This window comes from Pseudochaenichthys georgianus, chromosome 3, assembly GCF_902827115.2.
Source record: "Pseudochaenichthys georgianus chromosome 3, fPseGeo1.2, whole genome shotgun sequence".
Classification (NCBI taxonomy): domain Eukaryota; kingdom Metazoa; phylum Chordata; class Actinopteri; order Perciformes; family Channichthyidae; genus Pseudochaenichthys; species Pseudochaenichthys georgianus.
Window position 1 is genome coordinate 23,998,704 of NC_047505.1, and position 15,177 is coordinate 24,013,880.

Here is a 15,177-nt window from a genome sequence, read left to right on the forward strand (position 1 = left end):
ATCGATCGGCCGACGATTGATATCGGCGATACTCACTCTCAGCCGATCGATCGGTGCTCTCTAAAAATGCCGATCGCGAGAGCCGATCGCATGACGTAAAATGATGACGTAAAATACATGACACTTTTCTCTGTGCGCGGCAAAACAAAAAAATGGCTTCACCAGTCTGGCAATATTTTAAGGTGTCCGAAAAAGACAAGCGGTATGCAACATGTGTGAAGCAGAAATCCTGCAGCTCCGCCCGCTGTGACGGACCGGTGAGCGGAGCAAAACACTCACTAAGAGTTAGACCTAAGACACTTAGCTATTTTATCTACCTCTGGAACAAGCTAAACTAGTTATAAATATTCTTCACTATAGGGTCACTCATTACTGGATCAGCGAGCTGCATGAGACGATACTATCGGGGGAGAGAGAGAGGGGGAGAGGAAAAGAGAGCGCTTCCCCTGATTTCTCCCGTGTTATTATCCAAAGTTAATGTAAACTTGAATAATGTACTTACATTTGAATGTAATAATTATGCTGGTTGTTGTTTGTGGAAGCGCCAGTGAATGAGCCCCATTAACTGAGTTTTAAACATCACTTTAAATGGAAGATCCCCATAGCCCACTCGATTGGATTGGCGATCGGCCGATACTGATTCCGGCAATCAGTGATCGGCCCCAAAATTGGCAATTGGAGCATCCTTAGTTTACATTGTATTGTTAAGCACATTGTATTTCAACTTGGCATGGTATAAATGAATTCAGTTTGGTAGGAACGCAGATATAATTCAGAACATTTGTTTACTCTAATCCATTGCATCTCAAAGCAAGCCACAAGCTGTCAGAAAAAAACACTTTTCTATGTTTTGGTGTTTGAAAACGAGCAAATAAAACTGCAACCAGCAGTTTTAATTAATGATGTTTACAGAGAAGGTGTCAGTCTGCAAGTTAAGTGAGCTGTTTCCATTCCAACCATTTAATATTTCTCAAAAGCCTCTTAAGCACTGCTGTTGGCTGAAAGCTGCATTTGAACCATCAGGATCTGTGAGAGATCCAAACGCTATTCATACCTTCCACCCACAACAGCTCCAGATCACACTACTCTCACAAAGGATAATATAAAAAACACTTTAGAGCACAATACGAAACACTTCACCCATTACAGGAAAGCTTTGTACAGGATTTTTTTCTCTAATTATATTCATCTGTTCAAACATGTTGTTTTAATGTAGATCTACTTGAAGCTTTGTGTGCAATATGCAGCTGTAGGAAAACTCAAATACTGCATTGGAATGGTAAGGCTGAAATTGCCGGTTATATTCTCCTTAAATCAATTGGCCTATAGTTGAAATGTGATGCCAACAATAGATTATTAGAATTTGCAGATTTTGATCGACAACTTGTTCAAGCTTAGTATATTGACAGATATTTGAAGGGCTACGATTACAATAAAAAAGGACAAAAACCTTAACTACCCAAAACGTGTTTGTTGTATTATTCTTCTTTTTGAAAAAGGTCTGCATGTTAAATGCCGTCTAAAGTCTGCTACATTACAAATTGCACAGGTGTACATTAATTGATTTGCCTTTACAATTACAGACCATCTGAAAATAAGGTAAAATATGTAATTATTTTTCTCAGTAGACTCAATTTTTAGATATTGTTTGTTGCTGTTTTCAACAAGGGCTTGAACAAGTAAAAACCTATCATTATAAATCTCAACTTGGGGAAAACACTGTACAATTTTCTAAGCTATACAAGCTATCTCATCTCAACCTTTCTAATGACACTAACTACATTACGGGGCTTAATATGGATACACCACTGCACTAAGGGAATTAAAAGTGCATACACTTCTCATTTAGCAAGTGTTGTAAGTAAAAACCAAGATAAGTGCATGGCATACATTCTCCTAAGTAAATAGAGTGACGAAGTCCCTCCCGTTCCGGGGGACCTCCATGGGACCTTATTTCGGAAATATTATGTATTGAAGTCAATGGAGAGAGAAAGATTATCTTTCGATCCCGTTTGAATTGTGCCACGAATTACACATATGATGTTTGTCAACTTAAAAGATAATTTTGCCAGTCAAAAAAAAAATATGTCGTAGAACTGTGAAGTAACAATTTTTTTTGTGTGAAACGCTGAATGAACTACATCTCTGGTCTCCCACAACAACACACGTCACCAAGATGGCCATCACTACTGTCTTGCTAAACAAGGGATTGCTACCCTCACTATCACCACAATGAAACACGTCCAGAAGAATGTCATGCAAAGCTGCCTGCCTTCCTTTGATTCTCTCTGAACTGCCTGGTCTTTTTAATGTTTAATGTCAACCATTTGTGCAGATAGCATGAAGTAGAAAAGATCGCCGATGCTAATGTAGCGTTAGCATTTCTCCCCCGGGCTTAAATGGTGTATTATAGAATGATCACACCGGTGTGACAGTACTCTTCAAAGGGTTCACGAAATATGACTACTATTCTTACTGTTTAACATTTTGGGTTACTTAATGTTACTTCATGTGAAGGCTAATAAAAATGACAAGGCTAAGGCTGTAATGCTAACTAACGTGCTTGCTACTAGCTAGGTAGCTTATGTATTTATTTTAAGATCTTTTCATACAATCATACGTATTGGGATCATTTGTATTAATGTGGACCGGAGGGAGAGGGTGACGAGCATAAGTTTCACTTTCCTTTTTTATTTCAATTCCAACTTTGGTAATGAAGAATATGTTTCTCTGTTGTCCAATTTCATAAAGCATAAAACAACAGCATCAGAGCACGGCGCAGAGTCTCTGAGTTTACAGTAGTCCCTCGTTCTTATTAAACATCCATGTTGTAGTCCGCTGTATAGAAAACTGTTGTTTCCATAGTTTCCCCACAGCAGCAGACGCACAAAATGACGTCCGCTGGCGCATCATAAACACGTCGGATAGTGAAAGTGCATTCGGATTCTCTAAAGTACCGCAGTCTCTTCTCCTAAGTCCTTTTGAATTCTCCTATCCACTATTCCTTAACCCCGTGACGTTTCACTCAGAGGTCAATGAATAGACGATAGGGTTAGAATTTAGGAGCTGATTTGAATTATCCGACCGCAATCCTGGTCCTTTCATGAGACGGGAAGCGAAAGAACGAGCAAGACCCATTGCTGGTATGATAACAACCTGGTACTAAGCACACAGGCATCTTGTTAAAGTTATCTTAGCTATCCCTTATATTTATCGGAGGAAAACAAATGTGACATCACTCTGGGATTTGTAGTCTTTCTAGTTGCGTATTTTTCATAGTCTTATATTTCAACAGTTTTACGACAAACTGACTTTTTTTTACATGGAAATGATTTTTTAAGATTGACAAACATCATATGTGTAATTTATGGCACAATTCAAACGGGATCGAAAGATACGTTTTCTCTCTCCATTAGGGCTGTACCCGAATATTCGAATATTCGTTCGTTGGCCAACTATTCAGGTTTTAATTTCATTATTCGTATATTCGTTTTTTGTTTTCTCCTAAATGTATGCTATCAATAAAGGCGAATTGCCATATTCTTATACTATATTTATACTTTTGAATTGCACTGTTTAAATGCGGAAATATATACAATCTCAGCCTGTGCTCATCGTGTTCACTCACAGTCACGAACGCAAACGGCACGCTTCACCTCGTTTCACACACCTCAACACAAAATGCAGAAGACTTCAGCTGTGTGGGACCATTTTAAATTGGACGACGGTAAGAAGAAGGCAGTGTGCCAAATATGCGACAAGAAACTGGCCTACCACGGTGGCACAACAACTCTGAAAAGTCACCTGGATGCTGTAAGTAGTAGCCTAGCTTAGCTTAGCTGTTGTCAAGTTGCCATGATGAAGCTGCTTTATCCGTCGTTTAAACAGTAACTAGAGATGTCCCGATCCGATCACGTGATCGGGGATCGGAGCCGATCACGTGATTTTCAAAAAATCGGGGATCGGGATTTTTTTTTTTTTTTACAAAATATTTTTTTTTACTTTAATGTTACAAAACAAAAATGCCCATGTTCACGTCTTAAAGTCATCCTGAGGACTTAGTTTTGGTTTAAAATTACACAACATCATTTATGTGTTTCTTTCTTTGGGCTTGTTTTCATAGACCTGGTTGCTTATTTCTCTAAAATCTGGCAACAGAGTGGGCAGGGCGCAGTGTCTAATAGCAGCAGTAAGCTAACGAGAGGCTACATTCAGCTGGTGACTCGGGAGTCGGGACAGAGAAAATGTCAGAAGTTTGGAAGTATTATAAAATTGAAAGCGAAGGCAGTGTAACAGCCAAATGCAATGTTTGCAAGGCAGAGGTTCCGCGTGGTGGAAAAAACAGAGCTACGTTCAACACGACCAATCTAATACGCTACCTGAGAAACAAACACCAACAACAACACGGCGAGTGCACAGCGGCCACTCGGGTAACGGCACTGAAACAACCGACACTTTCAGAGACTTTTAAAAGGAAAGAGAAACTGCCCCAGAACAGTGAAAAGGCCAAACAATAACAGCCAAGATAGCTGAATTCATCGCGTTAGAAGACCAGCCGTTATGTTACCTTTTTTTTCTCTTAATGCATTGCATAAAGATCGGATCGGGAAAAATCGGTATCGGCAGATTGTCAAAATCAAATGATCGGAATCGGATAGGGAGCAAAAAAAGGTGATCGGGACATCCCTAACAGTAACGTTACACATGATAAAATCGTGCACTTACTTTGCTTGGACATTTTTTGCAAGCAAGCAACCGAATTGTTTTTTTATATTAGTTTTTCAATTTGATCCGAATAGTGAAAATAATAGGAGCAATGTGGGAACATCTGGGGCTAAGGCAATTATTGGCATACAGTTCGTTCATTTATTTTTCGTTCTTCATTTATTTAAAAACGGTTTACTGTATCGGTAACAAGTATTACGCTGTTAGGCCTACTGTTACGGCTATGTTATTAAAAGTATTGTTGTTATACCAGAAATATGTGTTTTGTATCTTCAGGTTGTAAAACGTTATAGACGGAATTTGGAACCAGATTTGGTCCCCGGGCGCTGCACTGCGGCTGGGTTAAATACAGAGGACACATTTAGTTTTAATGTATGCGAGTACTGAGACAATAAATAAATATAAATCGTAATAGTATGCTCTTTCTGCGCTTCTGCTTAACAGCGTGTTGTCAGGTGTCTCGGAGCTTGTTATGACATTTTTTTGAAGAAAAAATCTCTCCGCACCGAATATTCGCTACTGATTACTACCGAATATCCGGAGACCAAAAAATGGTATTCGGGACAGCCCTACTCTCCATTGACTTCAATACATAATTTTTCCGAAATAAGGTCCCATGGACCGGAAGTAGATGGGTGTGACTTCACCACTCAATTACCTCATTTGGGTGCTTTTACGGTGCCTGAAAGCCTTCAAATGACCAACTACATTTGAGGACATGGGCTCAATCCTTTCTTACTTTTCCATCAGCTGGTGTGAGGCCATGAGATGATGGGAGCCTTACAAAGCCAACATAATCCCCTTGTCCTGGCCTAATCTAATGCCCTGGAACTCTAACCAATCATTCTTAAATTGTTTACTTCCGCACTGTCTTTGATATGCAGCGTGATGTAGAACAGATTTTGGAAACGATGAAAGGCTGGTCAAAAGGACCACAACACAAAACTTTCACTGTTTTTCTTTAAAGATCCTTGAGACGAGTTTTCATTATAGTAAAGCGAAACACATTTGAGTGAAAGCCACAGTTGTTTCCGCTCCCCCATTGAAAAAGGACACGTTGCAGCAACTCAGTTATCACAAAAAATAAACTGGTGAATACGGTAATAGTTGTCCTTCAAGTGCTCTCGTGCCAACTTCAAGCGTGAAATGTCCCGTTTACTTTCATTTGATGGGCCTGTCAGATTGTACAAAATAAGTCTAATGTGCTACAACAAGGCTCCTAACACCCATACAATGATTGGAACAAATTACTAGGGATGCTCCGATCGCCAATTTTGGGGCCGATCGCCGATACCGATCGCCGATCGAGTGGATGGGGGCTATGGGGATCTTAAAGTGATGTTTAAAACTCAGTTAATGGGGCTCATTCACTGGCGCTTCCACAAACAACCAACATAATTATTACATTCAAATTAAGTACATTATTCAAGTTTACATTAACTTTGGATAATAACACCGGAGAAATGAGCGGAAGCGCCCTCTTTTCCTCTCCCTCTCTCCTAACAGCCCGTCAGTATCCGTGTCATGCAGCTCGCTGATCCAGTAATGAGTGACCCGACTGAAGAATAAACATATTTATAACTAGTTTAGCTAGTTCCAGAGGTAGATGAAATAGCAAAGTGTGTTAGGTCTAACTCTTAGTGTGTGTTTTGCTCTGCTCACCGGTGGAGCTCAGCGGGCGGAGCTGCAGGATTTCTGCTTCACACACGTTGCATACCGCTATTTTACTGTCTTTTTCTGACACCTTAAAATACTGCCAGACTGGCGAGCTTGTTTTGTCGCGCACAGAGAAAAGTGTCATGTATTTTACATCATGTGATCGGCTCTCCCGATGGGCATTTATAGAGAGCACCGATCGATCGGCAGAGAGTGAATATCGGCCGATATCGATCGGCGACCGATCGGAGCATTCATACAAATTACTACAAAGAAACAAGGATAATCAGATGGAAAGGAATTGCCTTTGAAAGCTAGTCAGCTGGAAAGGAAGCAGTAACAGCTTTTGCCTCGCGTGAGCTGCTTCTAAAGTTTTCTTGTAAGAAAACCACAAATGAACATGTTTGCTCTGAAGAAGTATTGCAATTATTAACATTACACCAGTGTGCCTGTAAGTATTTTGCCAGCTACATTTTGTTCAATCATAGGAACAAAATCCAAGGCAACGTGACATCCTCCAGGCTTGAAAGTGGTTTATTACTATCTCTGGTATTGATTTCATTATGACTAGTACAAGAGAAGAATAAGTAATAATAGGTCTCAACATAAAAACCCCTTAAAATGTATAAAAATCAATTCAAAAAGAGTCAGTAATAAATCAATACTGACCAAACACTCTTACAGGCTAAGTGAAAGGCGTGAATCATTTATAGTCACAGCTGACAAATTACAGTAGCACTAGTCATGTTGATTTTCTCGCTGCCCCCTGGAACAAAATAGCCTTTTGTGGCTGGCTGGAGTGAAATGTCCACTGAATCACTTTAATGGTAAGAGACCCACACGTATAATTTAGCGTTTTTGAGTTCCTGAGTGTGTGCCATTACTTCCTGTTTGACACCTGAAATCATACTCAACTACCAAGACTTACTACAATGGCTGCTCCAGTATACCAAGGCTGCACAAGAAAACTAGCTGCTGCTACCTTTAGACCTCTGTGACTCAGAAATATTTAAAAATGATATATGCTGCTAGCTTACTGGATGGTAGGCTTAACACTTCCAAAATTCTAAATAAATGCATGGTGTTAATAAGCCACGTCTATTGCATGACTCACTGTTACTAAGTGGATTTATGACACAGCCATTTCCACGGTTGTGTGTAGAGGGTTTTATCTCTTGCTTGTACGTTAAGGTTTTCTTTATCAGTGTGACCAGCTCACAGTTATTGTCACACCCGAACAATGGAGCTGCCAAACTGATATTTAAAATTAGCTACATCTAAGGCTGCGGCCACACGAGGACGAAAACGGCTAAACGCATAGGATTAACGCAAACAAGCTTCCGTCCACACGCAATAGTTATCCGGATAGTGTCTGTCCACACGAGACCGCTCCGTTTAGCTCCAACCGCTGGAGAAGCTGCAGTACATATGCAGGAGCCTGTATGTGGCGCTGTAACTTCCTCCACAAAAGCAGCGAAGAAGCATGGTTGTCATGGTTGCCCTTCTGTTTATTCTCCGCGGTGGGGGCCGAGGGAACCGGGCAGCGTTTTTCGCCAGTCAACGTGTATTAAAGTTTAAATCTTCCGGACAAAATTATAAAAGTGCCAGTCAAAGGTCTTCTTTGTTATTTATTGAGCTTTAAAACAAATGAATAACGACTATATATTATAATAATAAAATACACGGAGCCTCTCTTTTTCCTCCCTCTCTTCGGACAGCGCCAGTGTCTGTCTCATGCAGCAGCTGATCTAGTAATGAGTGACCCGGCCGACAGTAAAAATAAACATATGTATAACTAGTTTAGGTAGTTTGAGAGGTAATTAAAATATCTAAGGGTGATGATCTGACTTGAAGTGTGTGTTTTGCTGCAGCGGGAGGAGCTGCAGGTGAGCAGAGCTGCGTGTCTCCGTCCTGTCAGATTAGACTTCACTCGCGTTTAGGTCCATATCGAGAGAAAGATAAATAATCTGAATTCAGTGTGCAGTTTACTTTGACGCGGGGCTGAGCAGCAGAGGTGGGGAGAGGCGGGGCTATTGCCTCATCATTATCAGAAAATGATCGTATAGGGTGTCGTACACACGGAGCCGTTGGACCCCCCAGAGCGTTGTGTATGCCGTTCTATCCACCTTGGGACCCGTTATCGTTTCCTCAGTCGTTTAGTGCCGTATTCGGTCGTCCTCGTGTGGCCGAACGGTCTATATGACACTAAACAGTAACGCAAACGACCGTTTTCGTCCTCGTGTGGCCGCAGCCTAAGCCAGAAATGTTTAAAGTGCCTTAGGGACAAGTACAATGTTCCATTGCCAAATATTCAAATTTCATTTCAAACCTTTATTAAACCAGATTGGTCCCATTTCAAGGGAGACCTGCATCTGAACAAATAGCATTAATAGCAGGTGATTAAGCATGTCAGCAACCCGTTTAAACAAACAAACGGTTACATAAAATACATGTTATGGCAGATATCCTCTTCCTTTGTGGACAAAGGTAGCAAACACGTTGGTGGGTCGTAGGCTATACCCAAAACATACTTGATATTTGGCACCACTACCAATATTTTGGTTATTCATAAAACCAAACAAAATATTGTTATCTACCTTATTTTTTGCCTCAACTAGGATGCTTCCATGTTGTCTCATTTAGTGATTTAGTGAAAAAAATTCACTATAATATTGATATTTCAATTAAGGTTTTTAGCTTTTTTTCCAAAAGAGTGCCTTAGACCTTTCTTCTTTATTAAAGTTAAGGATGTAAGCCTCAAAGTTAGCAACAACAAAAGCCCGGTCTAACATTAGTTTGGGCTGACCTTAACAGTGTGCCAGCTCTAATGTTATTTTATTGAGCCTTTCCATTGCATGGTATGGCTCTACGTCCATTGCATCACGGCTCACTCTTCTTTGGGTTTTCCATATGGGTTAGTACCTGATACCTGGCAATACAATGGTGACGTAAAAACACTGCAGAACACTGATTGGTCAGAGAGAAAACCAACTAGCTCGGCACAGGATAGATTGCACAAACACAGCATTTTTAAATAAAAAAAACGTGTCCTTCATGTTTTGTATATAACAATTGAGAAAATATGAGAAATTCAGAATATTTAGATGCCAGACATTGATGATGGCCAGACATTGATGATATTCTGACATACTCTGTTGAGCAGTGCAGACCTCAGGGTTAGCCCTTAATGGGCTTGTAAAAAATAATAATGCTTTGATTGAATGACTCACTTTCGGGGGATGGGACAGCCCCAACAACAGGAGCCAACAAAAATAATCGTAGCTATCCTGAGAGAAGGGTAACAAATGCATTAAACCACAATCCACCATTTTAATGAAATCATGCCCCCATTGGAAAATACTTTGTTTTCATAAAACCTGTTTCAGAAGTGTAGGAAATCGTTGTTATAATGGCACCAGCAGGGGAAGTGTACAGTTCAAATAGTCAGCCTTAAACAAATCCTCACATTGTGTAAAACCTCAAGAGTGAGAATTGTTTCATTTGGTGTTTATCTTGAGATCTGACGGATACCCTGGGGTCCTCAGTGCACAGCTTGGGAAACACTGTAGACACTACACTGGTGGAATCTGCTGCCTCAACTCTGTACAACTAAGGTTTCCTCACAACATTTGGTAACCCAACATTTCACTTAAAATCTAAATTGTTAATTTAGACAGGCAAGTGTTTTAAAGAAAAATGGATAATCGTAACCTCCCAGGAGCTGAGCGTGACAAAGTTACCCATATACGTTAAATAGCAGCAGCTTTAGTATGTTGATGTTTTAACGTTACTTGGTGACAAGTTTACACGTTAGTTGAACTTCAAGAAGCTAACAAAGCTAACTTAGCCTGGTGTAAAGAGGTAGTCTAGTAGTACGCTAGCTGGTGAAACAATGAGCTCAGAGTGCAGTCAGGCTTGGCTAGCTTGCCTGCTGCTGCATGCTGTGTTGGCTTGGTGTAAGGCTAGCCAGCTTGCTTTGCACGCAAGGCTAGCGTTAAGTGGCTAACGAGTCGTAGCACTATCAACAATGAGAGAGAAATGTAGTAACTTACCGACTTAGCTAGCCACTCCTATTCCAAACCCTGGTCTGTCCATGGTGGTGTGCACTCCATAAAGGGAACAAATCAGACTGGGTATTATAATAACGCCTCTTAATAAATAAAAATCTTAAGCACCAGAAACCAGTGGCAGCGCACTCCCCAAGACATCCAACACAAGAGAGGAGGGGAGGCCAGCGATTCACTGGACTTCTACCATCACACTTCGAGATACCGTCCTCATCGAAAACAACCCGAGTCCTGAGGGCATTTTTATCGGTTCCGACAGAAGTCCGGTCCTCTCCCGCGACCTTTAGGCAATTAATCCCACAGAGAGTAGTTTTCCCATCCAGGTTAATTCCTCCGTATTCACCGTTTCTGGATGAGTGCCGTGGTGGTTCTTCGTGTGGGAACTGATACAATGTAACCAACCAGCAGCAGCGGGAGCGGGGAGGAAACCCTGGAGGAGGAGCTCTGGTCGGACCGGACTGTCAGCAGCACCCTGCACGGAGCACCGGGGGAAGACCCGGAGCTGGAGTCTCCACGCTGAACGGACTGGGATTTCATCTGGTTGTTTCAGAGGAATACCCAACACCTAGTCTACTGGTTCTCAGATCTTTTTATTTAAGTAAAAGAAGAAAAACATTTCCCTAAAAATACCCCAATTTAGAGTCATGTATTGAAGTTTTATCAGGAAAAACTGTATCAGAAGTAGAATTGTAGATGTTTTACTATAATCAGTTCAAAAATTAAATGTAAGCACATGTTAATGCTATTTGCCATGGTGCCAAATTAAGATAGCTAGTGAGTCAAAAAGTATTATAGTACTGCATCAATGTTATGAGCAGATAATTTAAGCATCTATTGTTAAAACTAGTCTCACTATAAGTGTCAAATAAATGTAATGGACTATGTACAATAGTTCACTCTTAAAAGTAGTAGAACCTAGCAATGAACATAATGTACTGTATAACAATTTCAAAATTGTACATACAGCAGTAGATTTATTTATAGTACATCCAGTTTAAAATATGTTACAGCCAGCTGGTCAGCCAGGATTTTAGTTGTACTGAGATTAATAATGATAGAAGTATCCAGCAGCCAAAACATTGTTTATATTAGTAGCCATTAATATAATTTAAATTATAGTAAGAACGTAATCCTGACCAACACACTAAAAGTAACATTCAAGGCAGTCCTGTTCATCAAATGGGCATCTTGTTGAATGTGAGCACTTTTAATACTCACACAAAATAAAACAATACTGAGGTTAACACTTAATGCTTCAGGGCCAATCGGACATTACCTCTGCGACTATAAACCATGTTTTAATTTTACTGAACTGAATCTTTTAACAAACAAACGAAAAGGGGATATCTCTGAGAACAGCGAGCCAGAAAATGAAAAGCTTCCTCACAATAAGACTCTTTCATATATGTTAGGATTTTAACTCCACGGATAACCTTTCATGTTTACCAGCTTCAAACACCATGAAGGCTTTAAGTCGTTGTCTCTCTCGGTGCTGCTGGTTTCCCAGGCAACAAGAATATGATAATGTTGCCTTTGACATGACAGAAGGAATCATCTCGCTAACAAACAGAGACAACAGGCACAGGGAGGGCTGGAGGGGGGAGGGGGCTGAATTAATGGACTCATTTTCACACAGAGGGGAAAAGCAGCAGCAGCAGCTACTCACCCTCCTCCATCCATCCTCCATCTTCCTCTATTGCTTCCAATGCATTCCTGCTGGCAGGCACACTCATGGCTTCCCAAGGGAACAGCCAGCCTCCATTGGAAAGCTAAATAACACTCAGTGGCAGAGTGGGGACTGCAGGGACATATTTCTGATGATGACTGCCCTTCAAGGCTGACTCTACAAAACCAAAGGGCTCTCGCTGCTTAGCGTTGCACCGACTAAAAACCCTGAAATGAACAAGCTGTGTGGACGCCATGTGTTTTCCATCAGTGAGAAAAAGGGCTAATCAGCCAGTCATGTGGAATCACAGAGGGCTGGCTTTATTCCTGTGATCATCTTTCCATTGCTCTATAAAAGAAACTGTAAAGCCTTGAAACACATCTAAAAGAGACGTACTCTTTAGCACATGTTAAAATGTAAGATCTTTCTCAACTGACAGATATTCGCATACAGTTACAAATCTAGATAAACCAACAATTACTATTACAATGACACATGACAAAACAAGATACAGTAATGTAGAACTATAATTATATTTGAATGATAGCTTTCACCATGACCCAATTAATTTCCATTCTGCACATTGACATGGCAGAAGGACTATGTTTTTTCTTCTGCATTACATCGGCATGACAATATGTTGCCCTGAAATTTGGAGCAGACATTCTTGTTCCCCAAAGGATCAAGTTTAATGAGCTTGTTGATCCCGTGATTTCTCCTAAAGTGCCACCACAAGAATGATCTTTTTAGGCTTTGAACGGAATATCTATAAATGTCAAAATTCTCAGTGTCCTAAATAAGAAAATACACAGCCATAGTCTAGGATATTTTAAAAGGTGATGGAGAGAAGTCACATGTTTGTTTGTTTCCCCTGTGGTTTGATTTTGTTGTTATGGCCACGCAAATACCAGTGAAGGTTGTCTACTGCTTAATGGATGGGAGTAATGTAGACAACAACATGCATTGAGCTTAGCATCACAACATTTTTTGTAAACATGAGATTAGCCAAGAATTAATAAACAATGAACTACAATCAAGTAATACAGGATACATTTTGCTGAGGAGATTAATTTTGATTAAAAATCGTAAGACATATCTTGTTCCCAGACTAATTTTGTGCAAAAAATATTTAACTCTTGAATACCCCATGACATTAAAATGTATTATGTCGTTTTTCAAACATGATCATCTTTCCGTTGTCCAAAAATGGGATCAAGAATATCAGTAATTACATTTGTTTTACTACTCCTTAATTGGGACAAACTGATGATTTTACCCAATTATTCAAACAGAAAACATATGTCTAGCAGAGCCATGAACACTTGCACGTTTTAATGTAACTGATCTAGAAATAAATATTTACTGTTAAAAGGATTCCGTTACGTTTTTTTGTCTGACCAAGTTGTTTTGTTGTCTCTCCAAATTTAAATGTTGTCAAATATATCTTTATCTGTCATATCACTACAAAAATAAGAACGCATTTTGTAAGCCTGTGGTAAAACCAGGACTGTATTTATTGTCTTTCATATAGGAATATGCTAATAGTTAATCCAGAGTAATCATGTTATGTATCTGTTACAGTGCCTGCTCCTAAGAAAACAGAAGCCTGGAAGGGACTATTTTACATATTCAAGAGATTAATGCTTAACAAATCACTATACTCAGAGATTTAGCCCTTGTGAGAGGAAAGGCTGAAGACTGAATATCATGTGAACTGTCTTCTGTGTGGCACCATGTGTTAAGCAGCTCTGAGAAGCTGTGGAGATGTCCTGCTGGGGAGCTTTCCTGTGGGCAGGCATTATACTCCAATATACACAGGAGTGTCTTGAGTTTTGAGATGCTGTATATGGTACTTTCTTATGTTGTGTTGTTATAGGTACCATTTCATCCAGCAAGGTCAAAAGGCCCCGGACTAAATTGATCACTTATCAGTGGATCTTTAGAAATGGCAGTGAGTGAAAGCCATTTGTTATGGGAAATCCATTTTTAAATGGGATTTATGCATCTGCTCTTCCTTTGAGGACTAACAGTCATTTTCTTGTCAAGCCAGAAGCCTTTTAAAATGTCAGTCTGGACTCAGTCACTTTAAAGACATTTGATCACAGTCATTTGTGTAAAAGGTAATTTATGGGATAGACTTTAACAGTGACTGTTTCCAACCCCTTCAAGGGCAAACAGGTCATAGCTCTTGGTAGAGAGAACACATACAGACACTCACTTCTTAGATCTCTCTCTGTATTTCACTCACTTGTCTTGAGGGATGAAAGCTTTCAAAGGTTCATGTGCTTCCCCTCCTCAGATGGGGCCCCCATCGTTCCTCTGGACTAACCAAAGCCGACGAGCCATGACACTCTGGAGACGGCATAAAGGCATTCTGCTCTATCTAGCTACTCTATAAAACATAGTTCCTAGATAAAGGTATCCGATCAGGAAATCATATGATTCACACAGGCTGTGTACCAACTGGTGGTTCTCACTTGCCAATAAATCTACGAGAAGATTTATATGACTCAAGTTTGGCTGCTAAATATAAAGCTTTGGATAGCTGGAATCAGCTAGCCTGGCTCAACCAAATGCAAAAATAATCGACCTACCACCAAATCGGTACAAAAACCAAAGACGGCAAAGCCATGCTAACTTTTACCTGTTTCCAATCGTTGTGCTAAGCTAACAGGCTGTGGGCTCCAGCTATGAAATTAACTTAGATACATTACAGATTATTACAGTTCCTCAAAGCTCTGACTTTATGTTGCCTTCAAATGAAAATGTATGCCCCCCTCTTGATGTAAGAGCCCCAAGTTCAAGAGTTGTGATGCGTTTGCTAATGTTTTGCTAAAAAAGAAAGAAAGAGGTAGGCCATAGAACATTTTCTGTCAAAGAGTTTTTCTTTGACATATTATAATAAGACAGAGGAAAATGTGTCTATATTTCCAACAGAATTATATTTCTTCTCTGTCATTTTGCTTTCCTGCATTACGATAACCACTGGCTACATTGCTAAATTGTTACCTTTGTTGGTTTCTTTACAACAACATTAACATTAATATTGCCAATGTTTAGCAG

At 40.1% G+C, this 15,177-nt stretch overlaps 1 protein-coding gene across 4 annotated transcripts in view; it reads right to left on the minus strand.

Moving 5' to 3' along the window:
* znf609b (zinc finger protein 609b) overlaps positions 1-13,247 on the minus strand; it is a 100,659-nt gene extending 87,412 nt beyond the window's left edge. Inside the window, exon 1 of one of the 4 annotated variants that reach the window (XM_071206455.1) lies at positions 12,115-13,247. The gene's annotated coding sequence lies outside the window, so the exon portion shown is untranslated. Of the gene's footprint in view, positions 1-10,433; positions 11,058-12,114 lie in introns of those variants that run through there. The other 3 variants (XM_071206459.1, XM_034107165.2, XM_071206462.1) reach the window with 3 other exon arrangements.
* Between the last annotated feature and the right edge of the window lie 1,930 nt (positions 13,248-15,177).